The sequence below is a fragment of the Macadamia integrifolia genome, chromosome 6, assembly GCF_013358625.1.
Source record: "Macadamia integrifolia cultivar HAES 741 chromosome 6, SCU_Mint_v3, whole genome shotgun sequence".
In the NCBI taxonomy this organism is placed as follows: Eukaryota; Viridiplantae; Streptophyta; class Magnoliopsida; order Proteales; family Proteaceae; genus Macadamia; species Macadamia integrifolia.
The window spans coordinates 1,744,996-1,761,991 of NC_056562.1; the positions used below are offsets into that span (position 1 = coordinate 1,744,996).

General features: G+C 40.6%; 1 long non-coding RNA gene across 1 annotated transcript; it reads right to left on the reverse strand.

The window, feature by feature from the left end:
- Window positions 1-14,266: 14,266 nt before the first annotated feature.
- Window positions 14,267-16,647, reverse strand: LOC122081739. Its single transcript, XR_006141191.1, has 2 exons — window positions 16,511-16,647; window positions 14,267-14,508 (listed from the first exon to the last, which is right to left on the reverse strand). It is a non-coding gene; the product is annotated as an uncharacterized LOC122081739 (long non-coding RNA).
- Window positions 16,648-16,996: the final 349 nt, after the last annotated feature.

Sequence of the window (16,996 nt, forward strand, 5' to 3'; positions counted from 1 at the left end):
TCTCTCCTGTGGCTGGGCCTCCACAGATGGTCGCTATAACTCTGGTCGGGCTCTTATTCTCCTCTCGGGGTCGGCGCTCATCTTCCTCGGGTGTCTGGTTCCTTCGCTGTTCTTGGTTGCCTCTATGGGCGAGCCCCCTTCTCTCATAATAACCTCCTCCATCTCTCCGACGGTTTTCCCTCCTGCCATTGCCATCTGGAGCCACCTCTTTTTCCCGGTCTACAAATCTGCCTAGGTATCCCCTTCTGATCATTCCTTCTATCTCCCCCTTGAGATGCCAATAGTCCTCGGTATCATGGCCATGGTCTCTATGGAAGTGGCAATATCTTTCCACATTGCGTCTCTCGGGGTGTCGCCCCATCTTTCCTGGCCACTTCATGGCTCTGGTATCTGGGTAGTCTTTTATCTGCATTAACACCTCTGTTCGCCTTCGGTTCAGGGGTGCGTACTTCTCAAACTTCCTTGGTGGACTGGGGGCCCGACTGTGCTCGGACTTTCGTCTTTTTCCTTCTTCGACGGGTTTATCATCAACCCTTGAGGGCCTCTTCCTCGCCTCCTTCCTTTCGGCTTCTTCATCGGCTGGATGTACTTATCGCATCGTGCCCTCAGCTCGGTCAGGTCCCTAGGTGTATGCTTCGCCAGGGACCTCTTCAACTCCTTGTCCTTGACGCCTCCTAACAGGGCCGTGAACTCCTCCTTCGGATCTAGGCCTCTGATTGTGATCTTTTCTTATTGGAATTGCTTCATGTAGTTCCGTAGCGATTCCCCTTCTTGCTGTTTGACGTTGGTTAGGTTCAACGTAGTCTTCTGGAGGGGCTGGCTACTAGAGAATCCCTTCACGAAGAAATAACTCAGGTCGCTAAAGCTGTGGATCGACTTCGTCGGCAGTCGGTTGTACCACAGCCTCACCGCTCCTCTGAACGTCAATGGAAGGGCACGACACATGATATTTTCTGAGACCCGATGGAATTGCATGGCGACCTTAAAGCCTTCCAGGTGATCTACGGGGTCCCCTGACCCGTCATAAGTGTCATACTTGGGCAGACGAAAGCCGACCGAGAGCGAGTCCCTCATGACCTCATCAGCTAAGGCCTGTCATTGGTGAGGTCGGGCTCGTGATTTCCCGTCTGGTTTTCTGCCACCTTTCTGATCTCGTCCTTCAGGTCTAGGATCATCCTCTTTAATCCCGAGTCCTCGGACCTCTGTCTGTCTCCTTGGTGGGGATCCTCATGTGGGTCTCTGGCGGCACGTCACGTCCTACTTCGGGGCACGAGACTCTTCCTTGGTCGGCTTCGAGGGTCACGATCGGCCCTTGTCGATCCCGTACTGGTTCGGTCTTCATCTCAAGCTCTCTCAAACTGGACGTGGGGACCTGGGGGTGCTCCGCCGGTCCTATGGGAGACAGCTTTGGAGACCTCCCTCATAGTCTCGGCCATCCGGTTATATTTGTCCTGGAGGTCTTCGAACTGCTGCCTCGTCACGTACTCCTGGGTTACGGGAGGCTGATGGTCACTACCTTCACGTACTGAATATCCAGCCGAACGCTGGTATCTGACGGACACTTCCCGGTCGTCATGGCCCCTTTCTCGTCCTATCTCTGCCGAGTGAGGAAGCTCCCCTGAAGGTTCTTCCCCCATGTCTATGTTGGACGTCGCTCTTGTCCTCTTTCGGTTGTAGGTTCTCCCCACCATTACCGTCGATCCCCACAGACGGCGCCAATCTGTTGCTGCCAAAAAATCCCGCTAGTCGAACCTACACAAACACAGACGACGGAGGCCCGGAACTTTGTCCGGGGTTAGTCCTCCGACGCTCAAGTCAGGGTCGGCCGCACAGTTCAATAAGGGAGTAATGGTGAGGGTATCAGAGCTTACCTTCTTCCTTCTTCTCGGCCCCCTTATATAGCTCATAGGGTTTAGGGTTTTCCCTTTCCTTCCCCCCGCGTCCTTCTTGGGTCCACCTTCTTCCCTCTTAGAGTCCCACTCGAATACGTCCATCCTTCTGGGGGAGAATATTCCCTTCATGCAGATGACGTGATCCCGCGTGATTTTGTGAGCGTGCCTCAGTGATTGAGCGTGCTTGAGCGTGAGTGATCTCTTGGAACCTTCGTCCGGCGGAGGACACGTGTCTCAGAGGCGACACGTGTCGTTGCCCCCACCGAGAGGTCAATTTGGCTATATCAGGTCCAAATTAGTCTAAATGAAGTAGTTCCAATGATCTTGAGGAAGAGACAATGTTCTTCGACTTGTGGGAGACCTTGGATTGTTTGCCTTTTTGATAAGCATCACAAAAATTGTCTATTTCATACTTGATTTTAGGAAGGTTCCTCACAAGATCCTTGGATGTAATGGTTTGAATCAACTTGACATTTACATGTCCAAGTCTTCTATGCCATAATGATGACTCACTATGGTTAAAAATCAAGCATGCATTCAAGGAACTTGATTCGTCAAGCATACAAACATAGATATTATTTTTCCTAGACCCATTTAGTATTGAATTATCATTTGCATCTTTAATGCAACAATGGGAGACTCACACTTAGGAGATTATAATTCAGATTTTTCACAAAGTAAACATTTGAGATTGAAATACCACCAAGTCTTATTTTTCCAATACCAACAATTTTTCCTTTTCTGTCATCTCCAAAGGAGACTCATCCTCCTTCGTAGTCCCGTAAGCTTGAGAATAGGTTCTTGTTGGATGTCATGTGTTTGGAGTATCCACTATTGATGACCCATTCAACTTCACCTTATTCTTCAAACAAACCGATAACAAAAATTTAATCGTACATTGGTCCCCATAACATCATGGGTTCATTATTATTAGTGTCAAACTTTCTTATTGGAACCCAAATGGTTTTGTACTTTTCAGGTCTTTGGTTCTGCCTTTGGGATGACTTTGGGTTTCTTTGGGTTCTCTGATGTTCATAAAGTCCATTTGATCTTTGAGGAGTCTAGTATCTTTGAAATCTATAGGATCCTTGGTCTTGGTATTTCCCTTGTGGTCTATAAGTCTCTCGAGGGTAGATCTCATACCGTTGGTATTGTCTTTGGGGTCTCTCAATAGAGTATTCTCTTTGAGGTTGGGATTTTATATACCTAGGCATAGACCTAGAGTCTTCGTGAGACCTATATTGCCTTCTTAGGGGCGTGTAGTAGTAGGCATGGCTAACTCTTGGTCTCTTAGTTTGAGAATTGGGTTTCTTCCTTTTCTTAGAGTGACATTGGTTTATGGAATGTCCTGTCTTTTTGCAAAAACTACATTTAATGTAAGAGGTGGATGGTTGATTTCTTTGGACCCCTTCTTGGATTCTCACCTCTAGATGAATTTTGTCCATTGTAACTCAATCCTTCTCTTTCATTTTGACCTTTCCTTTGAGATCCAAGAAGATTGTCAAGGTTCCCTTGCCCTTGGGTGAAGGTGCAGAGGGTGGAGTTCAACTTGAAGTTTTCTTTCTCCAATTCACTCACCTTTGAGGTTAGTGCATCCACTCTCTTATTTAGTGCGTCAACCTCTTTTTCAAGTTCATTCTTATCAGATTCTACTTTGATATTTTTTTCATACAAGGCTTCAAAGGCTTCTGGAAGCTCCTCATTAGAGTCTCTTATTGAGGATTCAGGTTGAGTTTGATATACCTCTTGTTCTTTATCTCCGATAGCCATTAAGGCGAAGTTGGTGACTTCTTCTCCAAATTCACTTTTCTCCTCTTCATCACTTGAGTCCCAAGTTGTTGCTTTAGCCTTCTTCTTTGGTTTATGTGGGCATTCGGTTCTGAGGTGTCCAGGCTTTCTGCACTCAAAACAGACTATATCTTTAGAAGAGATTTCCTTGGGTTTAATTTTAGATTTATCTTTTTCCCTATAGGATTTGTCTCCGTAAGATTTGTTCTTGTGCTGAAATCTTTCTTTCTTTTTGAGGAACTTGTTGAACTTCCTCGTGATGAGTGAAATTTCTTTTTCCATATCGAATTCTTCATCTTTTTCATCATCACTTACTTCTTCAATAGTTTGAGTTGACTTTAGAGCTATTGTTCTCTTTTTGTTCTTAGGATTTGGTTTATCGGCTTTCAACTCTACTTCATGAGTTTGTAGGGATCCAAGCAAGTAGTCCAAAGAGATTTTCGTCAAGTCTTTGGCTTCTTCTATTGCTATTTTCTTGGGTCTCTAAGCTGCAGGTAAGGCTCTTAAGATTTTCCTGACTTTTTCAGCGTTAGTATAAGTTTTGCCTTAACTTTTGAGACTGTTCACAATATCATTAAATCTTGTAAACATAGAAGTTATTGACTCATTTTCTTTTATAAAGAAGGATTCGTAATTAGAAACAAGTTGGTCTACCTTTCTTTCCTTTACCTCTGCTGTAGTTTCATGTGTGACAAGAAGCATATCCCAAATCTCTTTAGTTGTGTCACATGTTATGACTCAGTTGACCTCTTGTTCGTTGAGGGAACACTGAAGAAACGTGATTGCACGGAAGTTGTACTGGATGAGAGTGATGTCTTTAGTAGTCCATTCCCTTTCATCTTTTGGTATTGTCTTTCCATCAACTATTTTGGTGATAGTGTATGGTCCATTTTCTATGACTCTCCATACAATAATGTTGTGACCACACACAGTTTTTAAATCTACACTTCCAGAAGGAAAAGTTCTCCCCATTAAAGTAAGGGGGGCTCGAGGTGTTCATGCCTTTCGGTGGTCCTTGGAATGTGGCCATGGTCTTTGACTCACTTTTAAGACAATATAGTCTTGAATAAATTGAGCTCCGCCTCTAATACAAATTGAAATAACCTAGAGGGGGGCTGAATAGGTTATACTAGTGAAAATTTTAACTCTTTTCGATGCATAGGTCCCAAGTGTGATTGTAAATTAAAAACGATGCAGAATAATTAAAATAGGTACAATCACACAACATAAGATTTATAGTGGTTCGACTCAATTCGAGTCTAGTCCACTCCCTACAAGAATCCTCTTGTAAGGTATTCCACTAGTTCTCCCTTTCAGTACGATAGGTAGGGAAGAAAACCTTTACAATCTTTTTATGGATAAAAGTATCCTTACAAATCCCATTTATAGGCAGAGAGGCACCTTTACAATCTCCTTTAAGGTAGAGAGGCACCTTACCTCTTTTAAGGATAAGAGGATCCTTACAATCTTAAGTACAATATAGAATTGTAAAAATAGAAATAAATATGGAGTAGTGGAAAAAGAGGAATACCTCAAGTGTGATGCAAATGATGAGAATGAGAGACGAATGATGCACCTTTAGTAAATTTCTCTCTTATGACTTTGACTTGCACAGGAGAGAGTGGAGGACTTGATTGAGACTTGAGCCTTTTGTTGGGATTAGAGTAATCGAACAACTCAAGTAGGATAGAATAATCTTAGTGACTCTTGAATGCTTACAATGATGCTCTTAATGCTCTTTCTTAATTATTTTTAATTAATAGCGACTTTGGATATTTATAGGTGAACTTAGTGAAGCATTTTAGGTAGGAAATTAGGCTCTAATGGTCGTATTCTAGGACCACCGGTCGACTGCCATTGGTATCCAATCGACCGGAAAGAGCCATTAAGGTAAACACTAGCCGTTGGAGCTTTTCCATGGAGGCACCAATCAACCGGGACTTTCTACCGATCGATCGACACTTTTATTTGGTCGGCTGCCAGCTTAACAAATTTTGGTATGACAGAACTTTGTCATACTGACCTATGACGATGCTTTGACCATAAATTTTTGGTCCGACCTCAGATTAATCCGAAAACTAGTTGTGTTGGAATTGTGACTCGATTTCCTACAACATTTATAGAAGGTCCATTTCCTGATATTAGTTCTAAGGTTACCCAACATACCCTTGAGTCAGGTCAAACTGTTTGCACAGAGATTTGATAGAGTACTCTACCACCTAAGGTCATTCTAGTATGATGCATGAGGTGCGTGCATATGCAATGTGTGTACAGATTACAAAATATATTCTCTATCGTATGGTCTTCATCTTGGATCTTGATGTCTTCATCATCTTGAGTCTTGATGTCTTCATCTTCTTGAATCTTAATTGTCTTTATCATCTTGAGTCTTGAATGCCTTTAAGCTTATCATCTTGGATCTTGAATGCCTTTAAGCTTTAAGGCCATGTTTATATGAATTCAACCCTTGATGTCTTGATTCGACCCTTCTAAGTGTTTCTTTAAACTAATTACCCTTTCTTCAAGCTAATCATATTTTATCAAACCAAGTTAAAGATGTATGTTTGTTTGTTAACACCAAAATATAGTAAGGAGTGTGGACATGTTTCCTAACAAATGGCTCCAAGAGTAATCAGCAACCCTCCCCTAGCTTGGTATAGAGATCATGAATATTATGCCTACCATACTCAGAAGGGGCACAACACTGAAAGATGCATAGGTCTCCAGCATGCAATCTAAGATTTGGTAGATAATGGGACCATTGAAGTCAAGGTTAAGCAATCTCCTAATGTCACTACCAATCCCCTCCTGGATCATGGAACCGTTAACATGATGGCAACAATGAGTGATTGGAAAAATTGGGATCCTAAGTTCTATGATCCAACCTATTTTGTTATGGATGCCAAGAAATATCAAGAGGAAAGGCACGTTGAATGGAAAGAGAAGTTCCAGCTTGTGCAAAGATTGTCCCTTCCTCCAGAATTAATAGGGCACATCCGTGGATTCGTTAAGGATGCTTGGCAAAAGGAGTGTGACTCCTTCCGAAGGGCCATTCACATGTATCAGTTGAAAAATACTTTTGTCATCCCATACTCTATGATCGCATGAACAACCTAGACGGAGAAGAAACAGAGAGTGATCCCACTCAACTCATTGTTTCTTGAGCTCAGAAGAATCACATAAATGCCCGTGCTTACAAGAGAGCCATGAGTTAAAGGGCTAAGGTCATGAATGCTCCTAAAAGAGAAGGGTCATCAGAAGAAGGATCAAAAGATCAGACATCCGCCATTCATCCTTCCTCATCAACAAAGTAATCCACCACACCATACCTCCAACCTTCACCATATTACCAACCTCCACCATATCATCAACCTTCACCACACCATCAAGGAGAAGGGGCCACATCATCTTATCACCCCCTATCTTCCTCACAATACCCTATTTCTTATGTCACATCACCTTCATATCACCCCGCCTCATATCCCTTATCACCCTCATATCAATCCCATTCTCAAAGTTTGGTGTATAGCGCAAAAGAAGGATGGATGGACGGGTACAGTTGGAAGGATATACTTGCATTACTAGACTCCCCAAAGATGACCTCATCAATGGGATCATTGAATGCTTTAGGAGAAGGCCAGGATGGTGATCCCACTTCTCTAATTCAGCCAACTATATCTTCAAAGGACATTCTGGAGATAATTGAAGAGATTATAGATGATCTTCTTAGAGCAGTGGCAGCATTGGCCATAGGAGAACATGTTAAAGAGTACACCTCCCTAATCCATATAGGGAGTGACACAGAGGATGATGAATCAGGTCTGATTCGACTTCAAGCCAGTGACATCAAGTCTAACTTTGTGGAAATATTCTGATCCATACGATCTGAATACTATGAACATTTAGATGCAGAAGAATTTGACAGTCAGGAGGAATCTGAAGAGGAATCAAGTGGGGGAAATCAGTGAAGAGGAGGATGATGACGACAATAATGAGGACGTGAGCAAAGATGAGAATGATGGAGATGACTCCAATTCTCAAATAGATGATGGGTACCCGGATTGGGATGACTACCAGGGGCTTTGGGATAATAACAAAGATGATGAGTCCGAATATTATTCTTCAAGAGATCTAGGTGGATATTTAGTATTTTCCATCGGTGAAGATGACTCAATGATTGATCCCATTGATACAATCTAGTCAGCACTCACAATCCAAGTGAAAGGAGATGAGTCGGCATCAGATTCAGAAGATGGTGAAAGGTATGAGATCACTTTTAAGGGTGAAGGAAATCCTATAGTAGAACACATAGCTTATGTCTATAATCATTTAGTTGACATCAAACTCAAGGCTGATGAGATTGATCAAATGTTAGGTGAAGCAAACATTAGTGAACAATGTTATACTGAGCAGTTAAGGATCTGTGAAAAAATAGGGGGACATGCCCCACTTGTAGAAATGGTAGATACAACAGTTGTGTAGCTTTCCAATACAGTCAAGAAGGTGCGAGCCAGGGCCCTTAACATTCGTGGAGGACCTCGACTTCCCACCCCAAGTAGGGAGGAAGAATCGAAAGAAGAGGATGATCCTATGGTAGGAATCATTACTATAACAAATAGTGATGATGAAGAGTGTTATCCTATGGAGATCATCGTGAAGAAACCTGCCAATGTGATGGAAAATCAAAGTGGAAGAGACTACAAGGGAAAGGCCCTAGCTATAGAACAGTCAAGAACTAACGAGGCAGGAACCAGTGGGTTGAAGAAAGAACTGGAGAATCCAGTCTTGGCTCAGCGCAAGAAGTCCCAAGGTAATATCTCAATTTGGGGATTGTTGATGGCCTCCCCCATGCACCGTGAAGCAGTCTTGAAGTCTCTCACCAATGTGTAAGTTCCAATCGAGATAGATCCGTTACACCTCTCACACATTGTAGGAGCAACATATGCGGTATAGTCATTGATGTTCTCAGACTACGAACTCCCCAAAGAAGCCCAACACAATAAAGCTTTACATATTATAGTAGAATGTCTTGACAAGGTGGTTCCCCAGGTTCTCGTTGACAACGGGTCCGCTTTGAATTTCTACCCTTAAGATTTGCAAAGAGTATTGGCATCAACCTGGAAGAGATGAGACCGTCAAATCAAACCATACGGGTATATGACAACACTAAGAGGAAAATCCTTGGCATCCACAACCATCGCTGTAGTGATTGGCCAGTGAAGTTTGATATTAATTTCTAGATCATTGATATACCAGTATCTTTCAACATACTCTTAGGAAGGCCTTAGCTACATCATGCAAAGGTAGTGTCCTCTAGTCTCCATCAGAAAATGAAATTCATTTATGAAGGAAAGGTGATTACAGTAGCCAGGGATCGCGAAGTGGTGAACACCTTAGCCAACATTGAAAATGGAGAAGAACAAGATTAAGAAGTACAACTTAGTGGTATTGAAATAGAGGAAACTTGTGCAGCACTCACCAAGGAAATTCCAAATGAAAAGATTCTGACTAACTATAAAGCTATATAGAGTCCTCTGGTGAATCAAATGATGAGGAACATGCAATACTTTCCAGGGATGGGATTGGAAAAGTATCATCAGGGTATTTCAAAATTACCTACTCCAATGGTTAGCAAAGGAAGGAGGCGTCTTGGGTACATTCCTCAAACCCCCGGACTAAGGAGCAGGAATCGTAGAAAAGGGCAAAAGGTACTAAGGATGACTAGGAAAATCTCTGCCTCTTACTACCCCACTCTCAATGGGTACTTCGTAAGGGAAGGAGAAGATTTTCCCTTTTACAGAAATGTTGAACCATGGTTTGATGAAACCACCCCAAAAATTTAACCAGGATTTAAGGTATTCTTTTAAGATGAGTTTGACTGGGTAACTCTTGAGGTAGAGCAACAGTAAATGCTAGCCAAAGAAAATGATCAAGATAGTTGCGTCACCGAAATAGTGGAAGTATCACTGATTGAAGATGGGTTCTCCTCTAACAACCCCACAACACTGATCTAGTCAAAGGAATTGCCAAGTCCTCGAGTACTCTTGAAGAGGGAATGGAAAAAGAAGATGAGACTCATCTAGAGTCTATAACTTCCCATAGATCTGAAAAGTCACATATGTTCCTTTCTACAAAATCCATGAGCTCAGGAGTTACATGAGCTTTTAAGCCTAGGCCTTTTAGAGGAAGAAGCACTTATACAAAGCAAAGGAGAGCACAATGAATGATGGTCTTCATGTAATCTGCTTGAATCAACTGCAATGGGAAGACCCGTGATGGTGGTAAAAAATGTGATCGAGGAGCAGGGATGGCCTCAATCAATAGGCTTGAAAAGTTGGATTTTATAGAAAGGGGATTGAGCAGTCTCCACCAATTCTCACCCCTCAAGAATTTTGGCTTTAGAGAATATGAAATTGATCAGCTGGTATTTGTGAAGAACCAGGCACCTATCTAGAAGAACCATTTGCACCATCGGAGAAATAACAACTTTCTCAGAAGGAGAAGGAGGCCCTTTGCCATTGAGCCATTGAACCGCTCTTGAACTAGACTAGCATCAGGGAGAACTTCAAGTTTACTCATGCTGCTCAGTTAAACAGCCTGAATGCCACTGATAAAAGCATCAAATCCATCATCGAGTCTATAGTCGAGTCAGTTGTTGAGTCTTCTTTTCATAATTATGAGTCAGCCTTCCCTTTTGAGGAAAGTCTAGAGTCTGTGTATGTTGAGTTTATTACTCTTTTCATGAATGAAATTTATGATTCTGAGTATGACTTTCCTCCTTTTTCTGATGATGATCTTAGTAAATATCAAGAGTTAATAAAACAATGCAAACCAAGGAAAGCTCAACCCATCTATGAGGATACTCGGGTTATTAATTTAGGAAGCGACCAATGCCTTCGAGAGGTAAAAAATGGCACTACCCTTGATGATAAGAAGTAGAACAGATGATTAGTCTTCTGAAGGAATTCACCGAGGTGTTTGCTTGGTCTTAAGATGATTAGTCTTCTGAAGGAATTCACCGAGGTGTTTGCTTGGTCTTATGAGGATATGCTTGATATAGACCCAATATTGTGCAACATCGATTGCCGACCTACCCTGGGGCAAAGCCAGTCAAGCAGAAACTCAGAAGGATGCGTCTAGAATGGAGTGAAAAGATCAAAGAAGAAGTTGTAAAGTAATGGAATGCAGGGTTCCTACAAGTGGTAAAATACCCCCAATGATTGGCCAATATTGTACCGGTACCAAAGAAAGATGGCAAGGTATGGATGTGCATAGACTTTCGGGATCTTAAGAAGGTAAACCCTAAAGATGACTTTCCATTACCTCACATTGATGTATTGGTGGACAAGATAACATGGCATGCTTTATTATCATTTATGGATGGATTCTCGGGATACAACCAGGTGAGCATGTACCCCGATGATCGAAAGAAGACAGCCTTCACCACTCTATGGGGAACCTATTATTATAAGATGATGCCTTTTGGATTGAAGAATGCCGGGACAACTTACCAAAGAGTAGCTACAGCCATATTGCATGACATGATGGACAAATATGTGGAGGTTTATGTGGATGACATGATAGCGAAGTTAAAAGATTGGCAGGGGCACATTCCCGCATTAAGGTGATTCTTTGAAAGAATCAAGAAGTATTAGTTGAAGTTGAATCCTCAAAAGTGTGTATTCAGGGCAACAACAGGAAAGTTGTTGGGATTCTTGGTAAGTGAAAGGGGCATCGAATTCGACCCTATCAAGAACAAAGCAATCCAAGAAATACCCACGCCTCGCACTGAGAAGCAGATACGAGGATTTCTAGGTCACATCCAGTATATCAACAGGTTCATAGCTTAGTTGACTATGATTTTTTAACCAATCTTCAAGTTGCTAAAGAAGGATCAGCCCATAGAATAGAATGACCAATGCCAACAAGCATTTGATAAGATCAAAGGATATCTTATAAACCCACCAGTATTAACACCATCGGTGGAAGGAGAACCACTTATGTTGTACTTATCAGTGAGAGAATATTCCATGGGCTCATTGCTAGCACAAAAAGAAATGGAAAAGAGAGCAGAGCATGCCATATACTATCTCAACAAGAAATTCTTAGAATATGAGACGATACACATCTTTGGAAAGAACTTGTGCTGTACTGATTTGGGAAACAAAAAGGCTGCGACACTACATGGTAGTTTATTTGGTACTTTTGATCTCAAGAATGGATCCAATCAAGTATTTCTTTGCGAAACCAGCTCTAACAGGAAGGATGGATCTATGTTTGTTGTTGTTACTAGATTTTAACATCACCTATGTTGCTCAAAAATCTATCAAGGGCAAGCTATAGCTAACTATTTGGCTGCCCACCCCACGGAAGATGGAAGAGACCTGGATGATGCCTTTCCTAATGAAGAAATCACAGCAATAGAAGAAGAAGACATAGCTAATGAATGGCAGTTGTTCTTTGATGGAGCAGCTAATCAAAAGGGGTGTTGTGTGGGAATATTGCTTCTCACCATTGACGGTCTTTTTTTACCTTCATCATTTCGCTTTGATTTCCCCTGTACCAATAACATTGCTAAATATGAAGCTTGTTCCTTGGGACTCGAAACTGCCCTAACTATTGAGGTAAAAAGGATCAAGGTATATGGTGATTCATCCATTGTCATCTATCAGACGTAAGGAAAGTGGAAGACCAGAGATGAGAAATTGAAGTCGTATCAAGAACATCTGGAGGAAGTGATTGGACACTTTGAGAAGATCTCGTTTGAATACTTCCAAAGGGACAACAACCAGTTTTTCAATGCCTTTGTAACCTTGGCTTCCATAGTAGAATGCAATCCTATGGCTAGGGTTCGACCATTCTTAGTGGAACAAAGAAACAAGCCCATTTATCAGAATTCGGTGAATTCTCTCACTATAGATGGTTGGTCTTGGTTTGATCATGTAGTGGATTTCATCAGGGAAAGGAAGTATCCGATTGAAGCAACTGAAAGAGAAAAGAAATTCCTAAGGAGATATGCCACCCAATTTATCCTTCAAGGAGACTTGTTATACAAGAGATCCTATGATGGAATACAGTTGCTATGTGTGGACGAAGAGTAAGCTATAGCCATCATAGAGGAAATTCATCAAGGCCTTTGTGGACCCCACATGAATGCCAGGATGCTCGCTAGAAAGATCCTCAGGCTGGGATATTATTGGAACACAATGGAAGCAGATTGCGTAAGCTTTGTCAAGAAATGCCACGAATGTCAGATATTTGCCAATATCATACATATCCAGCCAACAGGGTTGCATTCACTCAGTTTTCCTTAGCCATTCTCTACCTGGGGCATTGACATCATTGGGAAGATCAACCTAAAGGCATCCACTGGTCATGAATTTATGGTAGCCATTGATTATTTCACTAAGTGGGTAAAATCTCAGTCATATGCAGTCCTCATTTCTGCTAAGGTGGTAAAATTTATCCAAAAAAATACCATTTCTCGATATGGAGTACTTCAAGAGTTGATATTAGATCAGGGATCTCATTTTTAGGGCAAAATCGACAAATCTGTATAAAATTCGGTATCAAAAGGCATCGTTCTACCACATACAGGCCACAAACCAATGGGGCAGTAGAGGTGGCTAACAAGAACATCAAGGTCATCCTACAGAAAATGGCTGAAATACACGAGGATTGGGTGATAAGTTACCCCTTACCTTGTGGGCATATCAGGCTTTTGTGTGATCCTCGATAGGGGCAACTCCTTTCTCTTTAGTGTATGGGGCTGAGGCAGTTTTACCTGTGGAAATCCTGGTGACAGCTCTGAGGGTGCTCGTAGATAGTCAGCTACCTGCAGGAGAATGGGTGAAGGCCAAACATGATGAGCTCAACTTTCTTGATGAAAGATGTATGAAGGTCATAGATAATTTGAAGAAGTATCAACTGAGATGGCAAGGGCCTTCAATAAGAATGGGAAGCCCCGTCACATAGAGGAGGTTGAGCTTATTCTTACAGGGAGCTCTAATTCATGACCTAAGAGGGAAATTCAGGCCCAACTGGAGTGGCCCATTTACTGTCAAAAAGATTTTACCAGGCAAGGCTGTGAAATTCATAGACCATAATGGTGAAGAAATACCCGGATTAGTCAACATGGATCAACTCAAGAGATATTATGTCTAAAAGGGTGAATAACCCAAACTACGCTAGACCTGATTCCTCTCAAGGGAAACGTAGGAAACTTGACATGTGCAAGTGCTGTCTCAACCATCTCAAGGCAATAAATTGGTTCCTAGATTAACAATCAAAGTATCCAAAAGGTCATCATAGCTTGTGTCCCCAAAGAATCGCCATTTGACATGCAAGGCCATTAGACATCCGTCATCCGTCTATGGTCCTCCAAATTCTTATCTAGAATTCCTGTGACGACACAAACCCTGGGTAAGTGTAAGAGTCCCGCCCTCATGGGCGGTGATCTCATGATCACATTTTTTCCTAACTTACATGTGACTAAAAGTTGGTTATTATTTTTTTTTTTACATCTAAGCATTTCTTTCTCTTAAATATGCAAAAATCTAATTTACATCAAAAGATAAAATCAAGTATTTAAATACCTCAATGCCTGGTGGTGGCGTCAAACATTTATTATATGTTTTAAAATATAGTATAAAGGAAAGTAAATAAAATCAACTCAAAATGTCTCATACACCATTATTTAATATCTCATAGTAATGAAATTAAATGTCTCTATCTTTTGAATAAAAATAAAAGAACTATCATGCATCTTCTTCAGCATCTTGTCACTCTTGGCTTCCAGTGCAATCCACACACTCACATACCCCATCATCTGTGTCAAGGAGTTATAATAAAGGGGTGAGCTCGATAGCTCAGTGAGTCAAAGCATAAGATTAACATGCATTAATAAGCACATCTTACACATGGGAACATTATATGCAATATGATATTAAAAGCATTAACTTCATGTAGGTCTCTCTTTGTTCTACTGCATGTGCATGCTTTGTAAGAGTGAAGAACACAACCGTTGATCTGACGGCTATCGTTTCTTGCATCATCCGGCCGAACACCACCGAGGAGCCATTTTTCATTAACCCCGGCTGACTGGACCGGGTCTGGATCATATGAGCTCCCCTTGTGGGAGTTTCTGATCTAGTTTTGGAGGAGTAAGGGAATTCCCATCCTTACCCTCATTCTTATTCTATTATGGAGGATAGTATACTCCCCTTGTGGGAGCTTATCCTCAGTTCTATTCTGGTGTCCTCATCTAGCACCTAACCCCCTGCTGGAAAGGGGTGCAGTCTAGGGTCTGATTTTGAAGCTAAAGGTCTAGGTATGGGAACATATTTTCAATTTTTTTATGCATGTCCCTAATGAGATTCTATATTCTGTCATGGTATAACATCACATTCATATAAATCTAGGCATATGATACATACATGGAATGTCATTAATAGTAAAGTATGAGATGGCATATGATAATCTTTCAAAACACCATAACATCATTTACAATATATTAACATGAAAGGAATTCTTATATTAATTCACATGACAATGTAAGAGGCATATCAACCATGTTAAGCCTATGAATTAATTCACCTTGGTTTCTTGTATATAATTATCAGATCTTTAGCCCTCTTCCATAGCGTGTACAGTCCCTAAATATGCTCACCTAACACATTACATTCATATTTTTCAGATTATGTCCGATCCTATGTTGAATCCTTTTCTACTTCCATACGATAATCAATATAAATAAATAATATATCCTTAAAGTAGACTTAAAATACAATAAATTATCTATAGAACTTATCTCTATATTAGGTCTTTGAGACCCTTCAAAATAGGTCTCAACATAGGGTACTGCACTGTGACCATTTCTGTTAAACCGAAATGACCACAGTGCATTGAAACTACCTATTCTCATTTTCCAGAAACCAAATGGGTCTAGGGTTTTTTTGGATAGTGCTATAAAAATATATCTACAAGTCATTAAAAGGGTGCATAATCTAAATCAGTCTTTAAACCATCCAAAATACAGACATAAGGATTGGTATATGCACTGGACAGATTTGACTGCAGTCTAGTAAAATATATTTTTCTCCATCTTTCATAGATCAAATGGATTGGGGATTTTTATGGGCAAAATTAGACTAATAAATATATAAATATTTAGAAGAGTTCATAATCTAAATCAATCTTCAAATCATTTAAAATATATATACAATTACTGATACATGCATTGGACCTATGTACTGGATAGAAATGACCATAGTTCAATAGAAATTCATTTTTTCCCTCTTCTGTAAATAAAAAGGATTAAAATTTTTTACAGATAAAAATATACTTGTGGGGCTACCAAATGTAAGAAAATCAGACCAAAAAAACGTTTCTAAATTGATTATTCCTAAGGTCCAATCCCAGTATCCAGAATCTGTCAGATTTCTAAGGTATGGGAAAAACAAATATATAACTATCTCTTACAAGAGTCAAAATGAGCCATTATTTCTCATGGGTGACTATAGTTATTTTTCAAATATGTATAACAAATATCATGTCCAAAAATAGTTTTGGACATTATAAAAAATTAATATGCACTACATATCAAACCAGTCCCCTTGACAAGGCTTAAAAATCTAATCTAAATCATGAGATTCCTCAAATAAAAAAAAAAAAAATACCAATACTTCATAGATTTATTATAAGATATAAATAAAATGAATTATTATATAACCAAGGAAAAACCCCCCTATCATAAGCTTTAAAAGATCGTACTCCTCAAACCTAAAATTAAAAATACAAATTCTAATGAAAAAGAGGTATCGATTTCCTACCTTGTTGCGATTAGCTTGTCTTCTCAATGGCGGCTAGAAGGCTCTTTGATTGCAATCTCAATCAGCTCCCTACAGGTATGGCCCTCCTTGAATCTCTTCCTTTCTTCTCCTCTTCTTCTTCCTTTTTTCTCCTCTCTCTCTCTCTCTCTCTCTCTCTCTCTCTCTTTTTCTCTTTTCTTTCTTCCACACTTGGGCTGGGAAGAGGTCTCTAAGACTCCAACGTGAGCGGAATCCCCTCCCCTTGATTTTATTTTTCTTTTATTCCTTCCTCCTTTCCTTTCTTCTTTTTTTTCCATTTTTCCTTCTTTCTTCTTTTATTTCTTTCCTTATTTTATTTTATTTTATTTCCTACTTCTTTCTTTCTCCTCTTTCTCCCACGTTTTTGAGGTTTGAGAGGCTCCCAAAATGTGAGAAATTCTCCCCCTTGAATATTATATATAAAAAAATCAAATCTCCCTTCCTTTATTAGTTTCTAAAATAAAACCT